General features: G+C 40.1%; 1 protein-coding gene across 8 annotated transcripts in view; it reads right to left on the bottom strand.

Annotated features, from left to right (window-relative positions):
- Positions 1–15,482, bottom strand: part of CELF2 (CUGBP Elav-like family member 2) — a 273,325-nt gene that overhangs the window by 20,204 nt on the left and 237,639 nt on the right. The gene's annotated exons all lie outside the window — the stretch shown is intronic.

Raw genomic sequence — 15,482 nt, 5'->3', positions numbered from 1 at the left:
AATAACATCACAGCATTGGATAAAGAGGTCAGTTTAGACTTGTAAGAGTAAAGAGTTCTCCTGTAACCTGTAGAAAAATCTGTTCTTTCCTGCAGGCACACAGCATGCTGGTCACCTGTTGCCTTCTCCATCCAGGCCACCTACAGAGACTTTACAGACCACTTCAGCATCTCCAACCATGAAAGGTGAGAAGGTTAAAAATGTTATTTTTTCTATTAGAGACCTTACTGTTTCTTCTTAATTGACCCCTCTATTCCCACATTTCTGCGTCAGTCTCACAGCCTTCCTCCTTTTTCTTCCAAACTCAACTCCACTTCACTAAACATTCAGAAACCTTCAAATAATACCAATAATTCTATTAAGAAACTGTGAAATGGAGAAGAGCATGGTTGAAGCTTTCCCCAGCACATCCCCAAATCACTCCCAACCCCAGCCATTTGATCTTACTGTGCTTCCTCCATTTAATTGATGAAATTTTTGCTATCAGTCAGCTTCATTATGAATAAAGAGACTTGCCCTTTGGTTAATATATTCTTTAACAGAGCTCACTTTGATGCAGAGAACACATTTTCATTTGGAGTGGATGCTCTACACAGTATAGGCTTTTGTGTTTAACAAGCAATGTTGTATGCATAGAGACTTTTAAGGCTGGAAGGAGTTGGCATTTTAAACTGTTCTCCTCAACACATTTATTTCTGCCTGTAAAAGGTTATAGCACCTTTTAGGCCAGAGATTTTTTTAAAGAGAAATCTAAACTAGCAATGAGCCATTTCCCTTTTAATTTAAATAATGTTTCAACACAATTCCTAAAAACTACGCCAACCTTGCAAAACAACTGGTATTAGCATAGAAACTTTTGGCCATTCTTTTGGCTAGCTTATGCCCATAGAGTCACGATGATTTACATCATCTGGATTTACATCATCTGGAAAACTAGATTCAGGATAACAGTATCTAGGAAAGGCAATGATGTGTAAATATTTCTTTGGCTTTGCCGTGCACACTGTGGATGGGATTAATTTCCCCATCTTTGGCAGCCTCATCGTTAGATTAAGCTAGTCTAGTCAAAACTATTCTTTTGGAATACTCTCTGAGGTTGAGACCTCCAACTCGAACACCCTACCTTTAGATTTCTATCTCAGGATGGGATGAATTGCCCTCTGGAAATGCCCGTTTCCCCTGATTGAGATGGTGAACTCAGAGTAGAGATAGACCACTCAGAGAGGAAACGTGTTGTGGGATGGATCCTGTCCTTCCTGTCGGCCATGCGTTGCGTTACAAGCCAGTGATCTGAAAGCGAGGGACCTGCTTTTATCCTGCACGCAGAACCAGTGCCAAACCATGCAAACTCAGGAGGTTGAATGTAATCACCTGAATCCAATCTTGGGCTCAGAAAATTGCCTGGTGCTGGGCAATTCTGAGCTGATCTGCAGAGGATGTGCACTTTTCTGCAGAGCACGCTTCATCAGCGACAGGAGCTGAGCAGCATGGACTTATGCAGCATTACAGTGTAAGTCATACAAAGTAGGATGGCCTTGCACAAGAGCATGCAGGATGAGCTTAACTACAGATGCTATTGATGCCTTTCCCAGTTCTGCCTCAAACTTCTTGTGCTGCCTTGGATAAAGCACTTGCTGCGTTTTTTTGCTGCAAGACAATCCTGCTTCTTCCTAGTTGCTTGCTTGTCTCTTAGAAAGTCACATCTTAGAAGCACAGGCACATTTTTGTCATGTGTATTTACTTCCCACACCTAAGATCAAGGAGTGCCTTTGATAGGGCTACCAGGTATACTGAAGTAAGAAAACAACAGACCTATGTTTGTCCATAGTACAGCCTTGGGCAAATCCCACCCCTTTCATGTCTCAGGGCCAATTTATAAAATGAATCTTCTTCCTCAACAGAGGAGGTCAAATGGAGGGCCCAGGGAGGCTGACTGAGCACTTGGTGATGAAACAAAGTGCTGGATAAACACTCCCTCTCACTGTTGGTCTGAATAAAATGACCTATTCAAACCACACAAATACCACTATGATTTACCAGAGAGATGGTTTGGAGTGTGTAGTCAACCCCATTCTTTCCTTAATTTTTTTTGGTAAATGTCTAAGTAATAAAGAAGTCCAATGACTTCTCACCAAAGTCATATACCACAGAAAGAAGGAGTCTCTTGGATATATATGCTAACTTGGCACTAATTTGTTGGTGGTGATTCGAAGGCTGTGCACCCTTTCCATTCCTCTTTGCCTTGTCTTGTTCCCTTCCTCCTCTTCCAACACCAGCATACTGTCTGGAAATGATACAACAAAGTCACACTGCAGGTCCCAGCCTAAGGTATTAAGAATATCAAAAGAGGCATTTCAAAGATTTTACATGAAGTTTCTCTGTGGAGACATTATTTTGGTTTTAGAGCAAGACTAAAGGAGAGAATGGGCAATGAGAAGCAAGGGCAGCTTCAGCTCTTTGCCTGCATGGAGGTTTGCTGTAGACCTTCACTCACCCCATCCATGTGAAGTAAGCAGCTAACGTTTCTGGAGTAGAACTAGTTTTCTGGTGCTGCCGGGCTTCAGAGCAGCTCCAAGACCGGCTTAACTACGTTGGGGCTTTCCACATAGACATTCACAACGGTAACTGTGTCAGCCCTGCTGACAGCTTTCCTTCAGGCAGCTCTCCGTCACACTCCACAACTGCCTGTCGCTACCTAACGCACGGCACAACAGGAAGCTCAACCTTTACTTTGGTATCAGCCACCTGCTTATCTGTGTTCTGGTCACATCCTGCTTAGTCAGTTGGAGAGGATGTGCACGTGTTATGAAGCAAACCACACCGCTCGGCTGCGAACCACAACTTTGTTCTTGTTGTTTTACTTAATGGAGAGTTTAAATAACTCGGTGTTCCAAGTACTTATTTTGCTCCGCTTAAGACGATATAGTAGTGCACCAGGGATCAATATTCCCCACAAAGTCAAGGTTTGGTATCTCTACGACTTTAAGCATGAGAAGTTGCAGAGAAAACATGTTCTCTTTTGGGAGAGACTCCTGTCAAATCTGCATTGGTGGTTCTCTGAGTCCACAATCCTATTTCTTGTACTGAATTTGGGTGTATTTCTGATTTTCTGCTGCTTTCTTGAGCTCACTGACTCGAAGGGCCAGATAAAACAGATCTGATTTGATTTGCTCCTGACTAAATGGCTGCCATTCAGAGGGATGCAGGTGGGCAGTTTTCCAACAGGAACCTTATGAAATTTAACAAGGACAGATGCAAAGTCCCGCATCTGGGAAGGAATAATCCCTTTCAGTAACACAGAGTGGGGATGGATGGGCTGGGGAGAAGCTCTGTTGAAAAGGACCTGGGGGAGTCCTGGTGGGAGGCGACCATGAGCCAGTAGCATGTTCTGGCAGCAAAGAAAGCCAACGGCATCCTGGGCTGTTGGAACACGAGAAGAGCCAGGGGACTCAGGTGATTTTTCCTCTTTAGTCAGAACTTGTTAGATCACATCTAAATATTACATACATTTGGGCTCCTCATTGCAAGGAAAACATTGAGCAGCTGGACCGAGTGCAGTGAGGGGGTCAGGGGCTGGAGCACTCACCCTGTAACAAGCTGGACTTGTTCAGGCTGGAGAAGATATGGCTTCAGGTGGACCTAAAGCAGCCTCCCAGTACTTATGAGGAAGTCATCAGCTAGACAGAGCAGTAGTGCATGGTGGGAGGACGAAAGGTAAATGGAAACAAGAGAGTTTCAGACCAGATATAAGTAAAAATATTTGTACCATGAGGGTGTATCAGGAGTTGGTGTCCCTGGAGGTTTTCAAGACTTGACTGGAACAAGCCCTGAGAAACCTGATCTCACCGCACACCTGACCCTTCAGGGGGTTGGACTACAGACCTCCTGAGGGACCTTCCAACCTCGATTATTCTATGAACCTATGAAAAGTAAAACAGTGTAGCAGAAAAGTAGAAAAAGTCAGGTAACACTGAGGAAGAATGAAAGAAAGCTGAAGAATGAAGATATGTTGGCAGAAGACTGAACAGGAGATCTGGCTTCTGCTCTTGGGTCTGTTTACAGGAACAGAGGTTGACACTGAATATGCCACTTAACTCTTGTCTGTGGTTCTGATTCTAGCCTGCCACAACTACTTCGCGTGTAAAATTTCCAGGGCTAGATCTACATTTAACAAAAGGAGGTCCTGACCCTGGATGACTCCTTGAGATTTTAGATTCCTCTTAGTTTCCTTGAGAATTATCAATGTGCAACAGAAAATAAAATCAAAATTATTTTAACACTTCTAACATCTCCCCAGTCAGTGACACAGAAAAAAATTTGTAAAAGTTGGGGTCAAAAGGAAAAGAAATATTAAACCCAAAGTAGGAATCTCTAATTTTAGCAACTTGAATTTAAAATCTTTGTTTACCACCCAAAATCTCTTGGGTAAACAGAACATTCTTTTGTCCCTTTGTTAGTACAAGAGCAATAATAAAGCTAAGAGACAACACTGGATTTAAGGATAATCAGATTAAAGCTGCATTCCCTGTTTTCTTTCTCATCTTTAGTTGCAAAAACCAATGATGTTTGGAACAATGTCTTGGAAACTGTATCTAACCAAGATGAACACTTGCTGGCCTGAGTGAAAGACTAAAGATATTGGCCAAAGTTTAATTGTGTTCGACAAAGTCTACGCAAAGCTCCCAACTTTGGTCTGATCTACAACATCTTATTTTGGTTGTGGTACTCTCTTAAACAGAGAAGAAAGGACACAACTGCAGGAGATTCTTATGTAGCGGGGAATCTGGACCACAGATTTGGTGTCATGTGGGATTCTGGCCAGATCTGATCTTATATGTTGAAGGACAATTGATTAAGGCATTGTCTCTTTATGTAGCACAAACAACAACTGGTTGTTTTAAAGAGATGGAGGCCTGAAACCTTTCTTTGAAACACAGGAATTAAATGTGTGTCTTATGGAAAAGAGCAGCGATTCAAGTATAGTAATGATGGAGTTTATGAAATGAGGATTATAAACATGGGCATGGGGGAGAAGTTGGTAAGTCAATCACACCACCCATGTGACATTGCTCTCAGGAATTTGCAGTTGCGTTTCTGTTTGAAATGAGCACATTCTACGGGCTCTGACTGCATAAGGAACATTTTAAAGGGGAAGAATAATTAAGCGATGACAGAGGCATCATCATTATTAGATAATCACAACCCAGGGGCATTAACAAACGTTGAGTGTCTCTAATCCCATGGGGTCTAATTATTCTGTGATAATAACCACACCTCCAAGTTTTAATTTATTCTTGTGGAGAATCTGGGGAGGGAGGTGGGAGAAAGGGGGGCATTTTAATATTTTTGCCGAAAGAAGATGCAGTTGGCCTTTCAAAAGGGCTCATCAGTATTCTAATCTAACTAGCACGTGTGATTGGCATTAAATTGTCTGCCCTTTACGGTGATCTCCAGCCAATCCAAGTATTCACCCTTGCACAAACCAGTGGTCTCCCAGTTGCTCACATAGCACCACCGGTTCTGTTTCTTGGGGCAATTTTTGGCAAAGGATAGGTGGATTTTCCTAGTCTGGGAATTCTTAATTCTCCATAAGGTCCTCTGATAAACACATTGCCATTGGTGTGGAAAGAGAAGTAAAACTTGCTTATTTTCTGGTATTTTGGAAATGCTGTCTGACATGTCGAAAAGGAAGATTCTAGTAAGCTTAAGTGCTCTGCTTGTGCTTGGATGGAATAAAAGTACCAGATGCACTCCAGGGAAAGAGCACCAGAAAAGCAAGAGAGTGAGAACAAGTCAGGGGGAAAGAAGAATGACAATATAGAAAGACATTTAAGAATATCACAGCCTTTCTCAAATAAGTCAGTGCCCCTCTACTTCTTCATTACGCACAGGTGAACGATTCCTATGAAAGATTACCCATATCTTCTCAGAGTACAGGAAAAGAGAAGCACCAGTGAGGAAAGGAGGAAGAGAGAGCATTACACACTCAACATCTGGTTGCTTCTGCATGTCTGTGTGTACGCACATGTAAATGAAGTCTTTCCCCATGGCGATTCTTTTGGCTGCAGCTGGCTTTCTGAAAATAGCTTTATATTTTACAAAGTCCTTTGAGTACATTCACTTATACAAGAAAAAAAACAAAACAAAACAGGGAGATGAACCAATTCATTCAAACTCTTTGCAAATTGAGAAGAAGCCAAGGTCTTCAAGAACTGGAGACTAACTTTAGACTCACAAATCCATACTCTTCAGTAGTGTATAGCTCTTTGAGAGCTAAGGAAGCTCTGTGAGCTTGGGACAAGTGAAAATCAGTGTCACTTATCTTCACCACTTACGTCATTTATATTAAAGTCTAACTGGACATTTCTGATTGTCTTGAAATTACAGTGTCTACACTGAGGACCTTCCACAGCAGTGCAAAGAAGGAGAAGAAAACAGAGCATACAAAGGTACTACAGGTATGGCAGACAAACCTATTAGCTGGCTTTTTTTGTAGTTTTCTAGTCTTACATTCTGTAAGTTTCCTCCAAATCTATCTATCCAACAGAAGGTATTTTAGGAAACAAGGGTTTATTGATTGGGCCTATCTTTGTGAATCTAGGCTATTGTGTTTAAGAGTTCACTTTCCTGTGAGATTATGAAGATGGAGAGAGAGAGCAAAAACCAAGCTAGTATTCTGGGCCAATTCCACATTGATGCTTCTGTTTTGTTGAAATGTCTTGCTCAGTGAAGACCATCCACCTCTAGTGCAAACTACAAGTCATATATCTTATTTCAGCCCTGTGCTTGCAACATATCATGGATTCTCCCCAGCAGACCAAAACGATAAATCACTTTTGGTTTTAGGTGGGAAATACTCTAAAGAGAGGCTGGGGAGGAGAATAATGAGGCACAGTGGACTGGCTTGGGTTAAAATTCATGGCTGCCCATTAGATATTTCCGGCTGTAACTCAAACTGAAATCAAACCAAACTGAAACCCCACAATACGAAGAAAACAAAGAATAATTACTGAACATTTAGGACTCTGTTTTACTCAGTGGGGCCAAGGGCTGTGGCCTGTGTTCATCGAAGCACTGCTGAGTTCCCATCAAAACCAGAGCATTAGCATTTCTACAGGGAACTTCCAGATGTGCTCTCCGATTTATTACTGCTATCTCACACAATTTGGAGCAAGCTATTGTTCCGGGACTTGTGCCCCAATGCTGGAATGACCTCCATGTGGAGCCACTTCAGCATACAATCACTTCTAAATAATTTTCCAAAGAATTTCTCATCTAGAATCAATAAGACTCTACTTGAGGCCACGATCTCCTGCCTGGAGTACAGGTTCCTTCACATGGTGCCTGCATGTGCCAACAACATCTTTGACATACTTTCACAACTAAGTAATAACAAGCAACAAGCAGTAGCATCTCTCCATAAAAAAAAACCACTGTCAGAAGAGTCCAAGCCTATAGTTCAAGGCAAGCAATGTTTTTGTTGCAAGAGTGCTAATCACATGCACATATGGCTACTGAAATTCGAGTACATGGGAGAGGACAGCCTGATTCATCTTCATCTTCACCTCTCTAATACATCTGTCTTAAGATCAGGTAAATAGTCTTTAGGAGGTGTTTGTCTTTTCATTGCTGCAACATGTGCCTAAAAGATTTCCTTACTTCAGACACTTCGCAGTCCTATCCATGTTATTTTAGATTAGAGATGAGATAAACTCTATATTGAAAATTTGAGTCTGCAAGGTAAAGGAGTTACGAGTCCAGAAAGTACATGAATAATAATTTCCATGGAAGAAGGGATTTTCAATGGGATGTACAAGCACAACCTCATTGTAACAGCACACCACAAGATGTAGTCATTCACCTCCGTAAGACGCGGAACTCGAGGATTATCTTGTCTCATGTAAAATTACTCAGCCAGGTCCTTTGCAGACCATTTGTAAAGTCATATGTAGTTCAATGTGGCACTGGTTCTTTTCATGCATGCTTCACATTTTTGTTTCGCGAACAGCAAAGGCAGTCAACAGTTCACTTTATTTGGTTTTAAACTCATGTGGCTGTTGGAGATATTTTTGTTTGGTCAATGCATAAAATAAATCAGCAGCCTGATATTCAAACAACTAGCTCTTTTCAGACAATGCTGAAACAATTAGGCTAAAGACGTTCATAAACTCTAACTGCCATTATGTTCCACAATTTACCCAGCCTTAGGAAAACAGACCATGAGTATCCATGGACATGTGCACAATTCTGTAGGGTTGAAGGAACAGTGTTGGCAGTAGTAAACCTTAAATAGTTGAAAGCTCCTTCAAGTGCGTGAGTTTTTCTAAGATTTACATTATTTCCTGAATATTATGAACTCCAGCATTTTCTGGGCTTGGAACTTCTTGTAAGATATATAGCATATAAGCTCAGGTATCCACCTGTGTAACCAAGCTGATAGTATCATGTTTCTTTAGCAGAAAACAACCCTGAATGAACTTGAAATAGTACTTCCAACAGAAAGAAAAATAGCCTTTTTTACAAACTGGGATTCTTGTGGCTTGAAATAGAGATTAAGAGTGGGATAAAGAGACGCTTTCAAAATATAATGTATTATAAAGTGTTATTTGTATACTGCAAGCAGAGTAAATCCTGAAATGTGCTAAGGCAATGGATTTAATACTTTAGGAAGACGATAATGTACTAATGTTTAAGAAACAAACATGTATCCTGTTGAATTAGATCCTACTAATCCATGGTTTAGTACCGTACAGTTTCCTAAAAAAAAAACCCAAACAATAAAAAAACAACCAAAGAATTAACTAGCACAATGTTCATTGAAAAATATGCACACGTTTCTGTCCTTCAGCATACAACTTTGGTATTTATGCAATTCTGAGGAAACAGTTGGAGATTTCTGTGCCAAAAATTCATAAATTGATAATGTTGATTGTAAAAAAGAGGCAAAGAGCTCTTGCAAAACGTCTCTTTCTGCAGTTGTTGGGCAGTCTCACACTTCTGCACTGACAGGTTCTGCCCAACCCAAGCCCAGTCATTTAGGAACTGAACTTCCCCAAGACCCTTTAGGCTGCACTGACACACATCTGTTCAGAATCCAATTTGCTAGGAGAATATACAAAGACCTGCTACATTTTAAGGGACAAATATGCAAACAGGTCATTCCAGTTAACTGATGGCCTGTCTGCTGCCACCGGCATCCTTCAGGTTATCGCTGGCTTGTTCTTCCAAATGAGCAGACCAGGAAGAGACAGCGCTGTTCCAGGGAGGCTCCGTGGGAATTCACCCTTCAATTCTCCTTCTACTTTCCTAGGACTCCGGGAGATTTTTAGCCACAATTCCTACTCTTTTCTTCTTTGGTCATTAAAGATATTTTTAAGCATTATTAAAAATACAAATATGGGTCAAAACCACATGCCCAGTTTCTTATTTTTGGCTCCAACTTCTGTTTGGATGCCTGCTTAAGGGTGACCTAATTATCAGATGGGCTTAGTACCAATATATCTGTCCAAGAAGCAACATAATCTCTGGGCACTAAGAGCAGTCAAAATCAATTCACTTATTTAGGGGCCTAACTGCAGACTCAGAAAGCTAACACTATGTGGGTAAGCCCAGCTAACACACAACAGTTCAGAAACACACCTCTCCCATCACAAATCTCCTTGAACTATGCAGTCAAGTGACAGGCACTGGGTGGTGGGAATGCTAAGGCAAGATTTTCTTTCATGGCTTCCTTGTAAAAAAAAAGACACTTAAAAAACTGGTGCTGAGATGTGGGTTAAGGCGTTGGACTGCTCTGTGCTCAGAGCACTAAGATAACGGTGATAATAACGTAACTAGATTTAAATATAAAACTGAAAATCATACTCTTTGGTTAAGCATCCATCCAGAGTATGTGTACTGTATCTATACTGTATTGATAAACCTTTATTTAAGATCTGTGTTGTATTTATCAGCTGTGTCTTTATCCTAAAAGTAATGAACATTATACTAGGGAAGTTTCCTGTGTACTGCAAAACTAATAAAGCTTATTTTAAATGACTTCAAAATAATGGAACCTGCATTAATTCCACGTGAAATGGTACAAAAATAATCCATTTGTACTACAGTATGAAGTGTGCCATTCTGCATTTTAAACGGATCTTTTCCATCATGAAATATCTACCTCAATTCATTCTTTAGCAAACTGTCAGACCTTCCTATGCACCTACTGGTAAGGTTATTTTTGGATCATCCTGGAAGCAAATCACAGCTATCTCAGTGGGTGTACTGGCCTCTAACAAAATGTCACGGTGGCAGACTTGCACCGCCGATCGGAGAAAAACGTATTGTACTGAAGTGAACAAAAAGAGAATCTTCTAAGAACGATTATTTGAACACTCTTCACTGCTTCTCAGCTGAAGTATCTTGTAGATTCTATAAAATCTCTAATATTTCAACAATTGTGTTCACAACATTAATACCTTCAACTAACAAAGACAATCTTCAGGCTATATTAGGGGGTAGAGAAAATAATGAACCACAGATGCTAACTATAATTCTCTGCTTTTAGCAGGGGGAAAGGATGAATTCATTCTTACAGGACAGGCACTGTAATAAGTTTTTTTTTTCTCTCTTTTTCAGTTTATTCTATACTTCATAGACTTCCTTTTTTGGGGTTGCTATTCTTCAATGTCAGCATCTGTCTTAAAATGAGTATTTTTAGACTTTTGTGCTTAGGAGAGCTTTTTTCCCCAACATAAGAGTTAATGGCTGAATTCTGATACAATATGGCAAAAGCTGGGCTGGATTTTAAGAGGTCATTAAAGAAAAAAGCCTTACTTTCTACACTGACAATATTTTTTTACAGAAAGATTTCTTTGTAGGTTTACACAGCAGATAAACCTGAAGAGCTTTTTTACCGAAGCATGAATAGCTCGGTTCAGCTGTGCGAATAAATAATAGTTTAGAGAATCAAATAATCATGAAAATGTCACAGAAAATCAAGGCTCCTAAGACTGAAACTGAATTAGCTTCTGGTTTACCAGTTCTATCTCCCCAGAGCTCGGAAGTTATATTGTGTATGTTTATGCAGATAAATCTGGATATATAATTAGATGTTTCGTCTTTTCATTTGCACATAGAAGGGCGTTCCTACTGGCTACTGAAAAAAACATTTATGCATGAATTTTAAGAAACAAAATTAAAATGAGCTCACAGAGGCTGTGAAATCTCCATCCTTGGAGATGTTCAAACCTTGACTGGACACAGGTTTTACCAGCCTGCTCTGACTGGTCCGGCTGCAAGCAGGAGCCTGGAGTAGAGATCTTAGGAAGTGTTTACCAACCTATGTGATTCTGTGACTCTGATGTTATGGCATTAAACAATAAAAATCCACGCAATGATGAAAAAGGGCAAGATGACAAAGTAAGGTGGTGTCTGAAACCCAACCTCCATATTCTTCCTGTGAGTACAAAACATTTTTCTGCTGCTGCTTAACATCAGTTTAAAAAAGATCTTATGAAGCTATGAAGCTCCTGATATCAGGAAAAGTTTCACAGTGTCATATCAACATTTTACCATTCAGGACAGTCAGAATAAACATTGTTATCCTTGGGAAAATTAGGGTAGTGGGTCAACTGAGGCAAATTAAATATCAGACAGTGTTAGAGGCAGATATTCTGATCCTGAGCTTGTATGTCCCTCCTTCACAACCAGCTCCAGGCCTTCCCACCACCCACTGAATTAACCATAAATCTCTGCAGGCTCTGGAACAGCAGCCTCCCTGCGAGCTCTTTCTTAGTTGATCCATTTGCAGGACGCGTCAAGGACAGTCTTTAGAGGAGAGGACAAGGCTCCTGACACTCAGCTGAGATTCGTCCTGCCTGAATTGAGGAATTTATGGTGCCGATACCTGCACCTGAGGTAGTGCCTCCACAATCCCTTCCTAGTTAATGGGGAAATGTGAACTTCCAGGGCCCAACCAAAATCGAGCTGAGACAAACCAGCTCAGGCAACCTGGGAGTCAGGTAAAAGCTACCCCAGCCCAAATACTTCTGTTACGAAATACCACAGGTACCTGCCTTTAAACCAGGACAGTATTCTAAGCGAGTGAAACGAAAAGAAAGTGAAGAATTAATTAACTAAATAGAGGTGATTAAAGTAAATAAAGGAAACAATTATCATATCAAAATAAAAGACAAGGAAGATGATCAAATGAGTCTTCAAAAGACCCGTGAGAAACTCATGAAAGACATATTATGCATTTACCTGGTTTTTATTCTTTTATGATTTCATTTTCATTTTTATTCACTACCATCTGATAATTGCAAGAAACAGTTACTTTAACCGTGGGCAAATTAAACCATTTTAATTTTTTTTCCAGGGCCAAGAGACAAAAGAACCTATTTATTGCCTGAGGGGATTTTTACTAAAATGAAAGCTTAATCTTTCATGTTTTTTTAAGCAAAGGCTTTTAAAAAATCATTTCTAACAATGCTGTAGGGAGAGACTTCCATGGGTATGCAAAATTGAAATTATAAATTTACAATTATAAAAAAATTAATAGTTTGGGGGATTGCATTGTCTCTGTTCTTTCTGAATGAATACTGTTTCAAGCTTAAGAGAAAGTATTTAGCACATGGAGGAGAAAGAGTGTCCTTAGACTGCGCTGCGGTCAAAGCTATCCAGTAGGAATGTATGCGAGAAAGATCATTGGAGTTCAATTTGTTCAGAAATACGTGGTTGTATGAACCCTGAAGAAGGAATTTCATACAGATTGAACAGTCACTATTAGATGCTGAATATTATTCTCTTCTTTTTTAATATATTGCAATCAGAAGCCAACAGCAAAACTTGACAACCTCAAATATCAGATGCCCGGTTGGTTCCTCACTTCCTGGTCTGTTTTTCCCTATTGCCAATGCATCAAAGTAGGTCTGACCACCATCCCTCCATAACAGTTTGATGCACTGAAGGTTGCTAAATCTTATCTATGTAAAATTAAGCTGCAAGATGAATTTTAACTGCAGTAACCAACTTTTGGGGCTCTCATGACACTTGTCTACAAAGGGCAGAACAAGAGGTCTTGGTCAAAGATTGATATAGAAGAGAACTTCAGGAGAGATATAGTTATATATGGGTAGAAACATGGATGTCATTTATGTAGCTGCCATGGTTTAAGGTGTATTAGAAGTACATGTTCATGCCCATTCCCCTTTTGTGAAGTGTTTTGGCTTTAACAACATCAAGAAAAAAAAAAATTTAAACATGTATCATTGCACGCTCCTAAATTTGGGCAGTTTTCTGAACTGAGAAATATTAATTTAATGCATTATCTGGAGACACACAAACATTCCTTCCTGGGCTCAGTGCAGGCTTTGAAATCAGACAAAATAATTTACACTTATGAAACATAACAAACTGAAGTGTTCTATTAAAAGAAAACTAGACCAAAAAAATACCCTCAAGGCCTCCAAATACCCACACATTGAAAGGCAGATTTATATGGTTTCTGTCAACATATTTCAAGTTTTAATGGAAATACTTTGAGCTACTATGAAAAGCTTTATCAAACTAAATTCATTTTCCATAGAGCAGAGAAGAATCATTGAAGATATTATTCAGGTTTACAAAATATTTAATAGGGTGGAGAATGTGGAACTAGATAAGAAAGGTTAAACTGAAGGACATTTCAAAAGGCTTGATTTTAGGTTTGTTGTGCAACATAAATAGGTCAATGGACTTATTAGATACAGACTTTCTTTCTGACACACCAAGCTGTCTAATATGAGAAACACTTGTGTACAGCTACTATCTATAAGACTTTCAAAAGCAATTGTCATTCTGAATACACTATTTCAAAGGCTAAATGTTCAGAATTTTTTTAAAATAACACATCTTCAATGTGTTAGTCAAAATCATCAATCTCTTTGGAAAAACCTTGGTATCTGTTCTACAATACCATCCCGAGCAATACTAAGCTCTAGTTATCCCAGAGAAGTATTAACCCAACCCATCTGAAGCACCCTCCTAACCATGTGACTCTGCATACTTGGACATCAAATGAAACCACCTTCCAGGTACTCAAGGAACTTCAAGACCAAGTTCAAAGAGGGAGCTGCAAGTCAGCCAGGCTGGATAAGAAGACTGTGTTGGAGAAGGAGAGAGGAAAATGTGGACCTTAAGGATGAATCTGAGTTCTGTGCTAACATGGCAAGACAAAGAACACGACAGAAACATGCTGAGGTTCTGGTGCCACTTTGCTGAAGAGCAGCAACAATAAGGAAAGTTCATTTCCAGCCCCTCTGCACCACGGAGCAGTACGTTGAGTCGCCCTGAGAAGTCTTGTCAGTATGGCTCAAGAAATGCTGAGCATGCTTTGGGAGGACAGGCTACTCAGACATTTAACAGCTAAACTGCAGAGATATTGCAGAGCATGCATGAAATGCAACATTTCCGCTTCTATATACGGTTGACATTTAGACAGGAGTACTGCAGAAACACTGACATTCAGACCAGCCTTTTGCAAAGCGTTAAGCCTCAGCTCCAGGACAGCAGGAAGAGATTGCTAAGGTTTAAAAAAAACATATATCAGCAAACCAAAATTATTTTCAGTCAACTTGCTTCTCAGAGATGCTGCGAATGAATATTATTTTTAGGTCGAGGGGAGGCTCACACCAGAAACAGGAAAATGCTGCACAAACTTAGTAGTAGCCAAGCTGCCTTCCATTTAACCTCTCCTCCAAACAAACAATAAAACTGTAATATAACGGGAAGTGTTGGCCAGCTTTACCACCCGGCACCACACTCGCTCCCAGCTCTATTGTGCAGTGAAGACTGTTTTCCTTACTGATGCGCTCAAACCGTCTGCCATGAATTACTTTTTCATGGGGAATAAATACACACTTAAACAAGATTAAACACAAATGTTCTTTAGTGGTGTCTAAAATAATATGAATGTTTTTTAGAACAGCAATAAACACACTTCATGATGCAAATAATTACACCCTGAAGCCTTTATGTAAAGATAAGCGGCCAGATTCTTGACTCAGCTACATCACTGTAAATCCAGAGTAACTACACTGAATCAACATCTCTCTCTGTGGATTCTGGAAATACTGAAGTGTTACTGAACTCTGGATTTGGCCTGATTTCTCTCAAGGTTTTGCAAACATAGGACATGCATGGCTGAAAGTCTACATGGTGGTCATGGAGGCACCATCACCTCTTATCCTGTCCCTTATTCCCCCATAAATCTGTCTTCTGCTTAGTGCAATGAAGTCAGAATCTGGCTGTGTATTCCTTGTGCATCTCATATCACTTCTGTAACTGTATTCTCAGTTAGGACCAGAAGAAAGCTCAACTGAGTCTACAGCAAGAAAAAGAGAAGGAAAAAAGAGAGAAGAACTTCACGAAAATTCATGATGAGTGAAGGTGATACGTGCATGATGTGCTGGGAATCAAAGATCAGTCTCTCCAGGATTAAAAAGAACCACCTCAGCTGA

Source organism: Tauraco erythrolophus, chromosome 4 (genome assembly GCF_009769465.1).
Source record: "Tauraco erythrolophus isolate bTauEry1 chromosome 4, bTauEry1.pri, whole genome shotgun sequence".
In the NCBI taxonomy this organism is placed as follows: Eukaryota; Metazoa; Chordata; class Aves; order Musophagiformes; family Musophagidae; genus Tauraco; species Tauraco erythrolophus.
The sequence above is the reverse complement of the archived record's forward strand: the minus strand, read 5'-3'. Positions and strand labels throughout refer to the sequence as shown.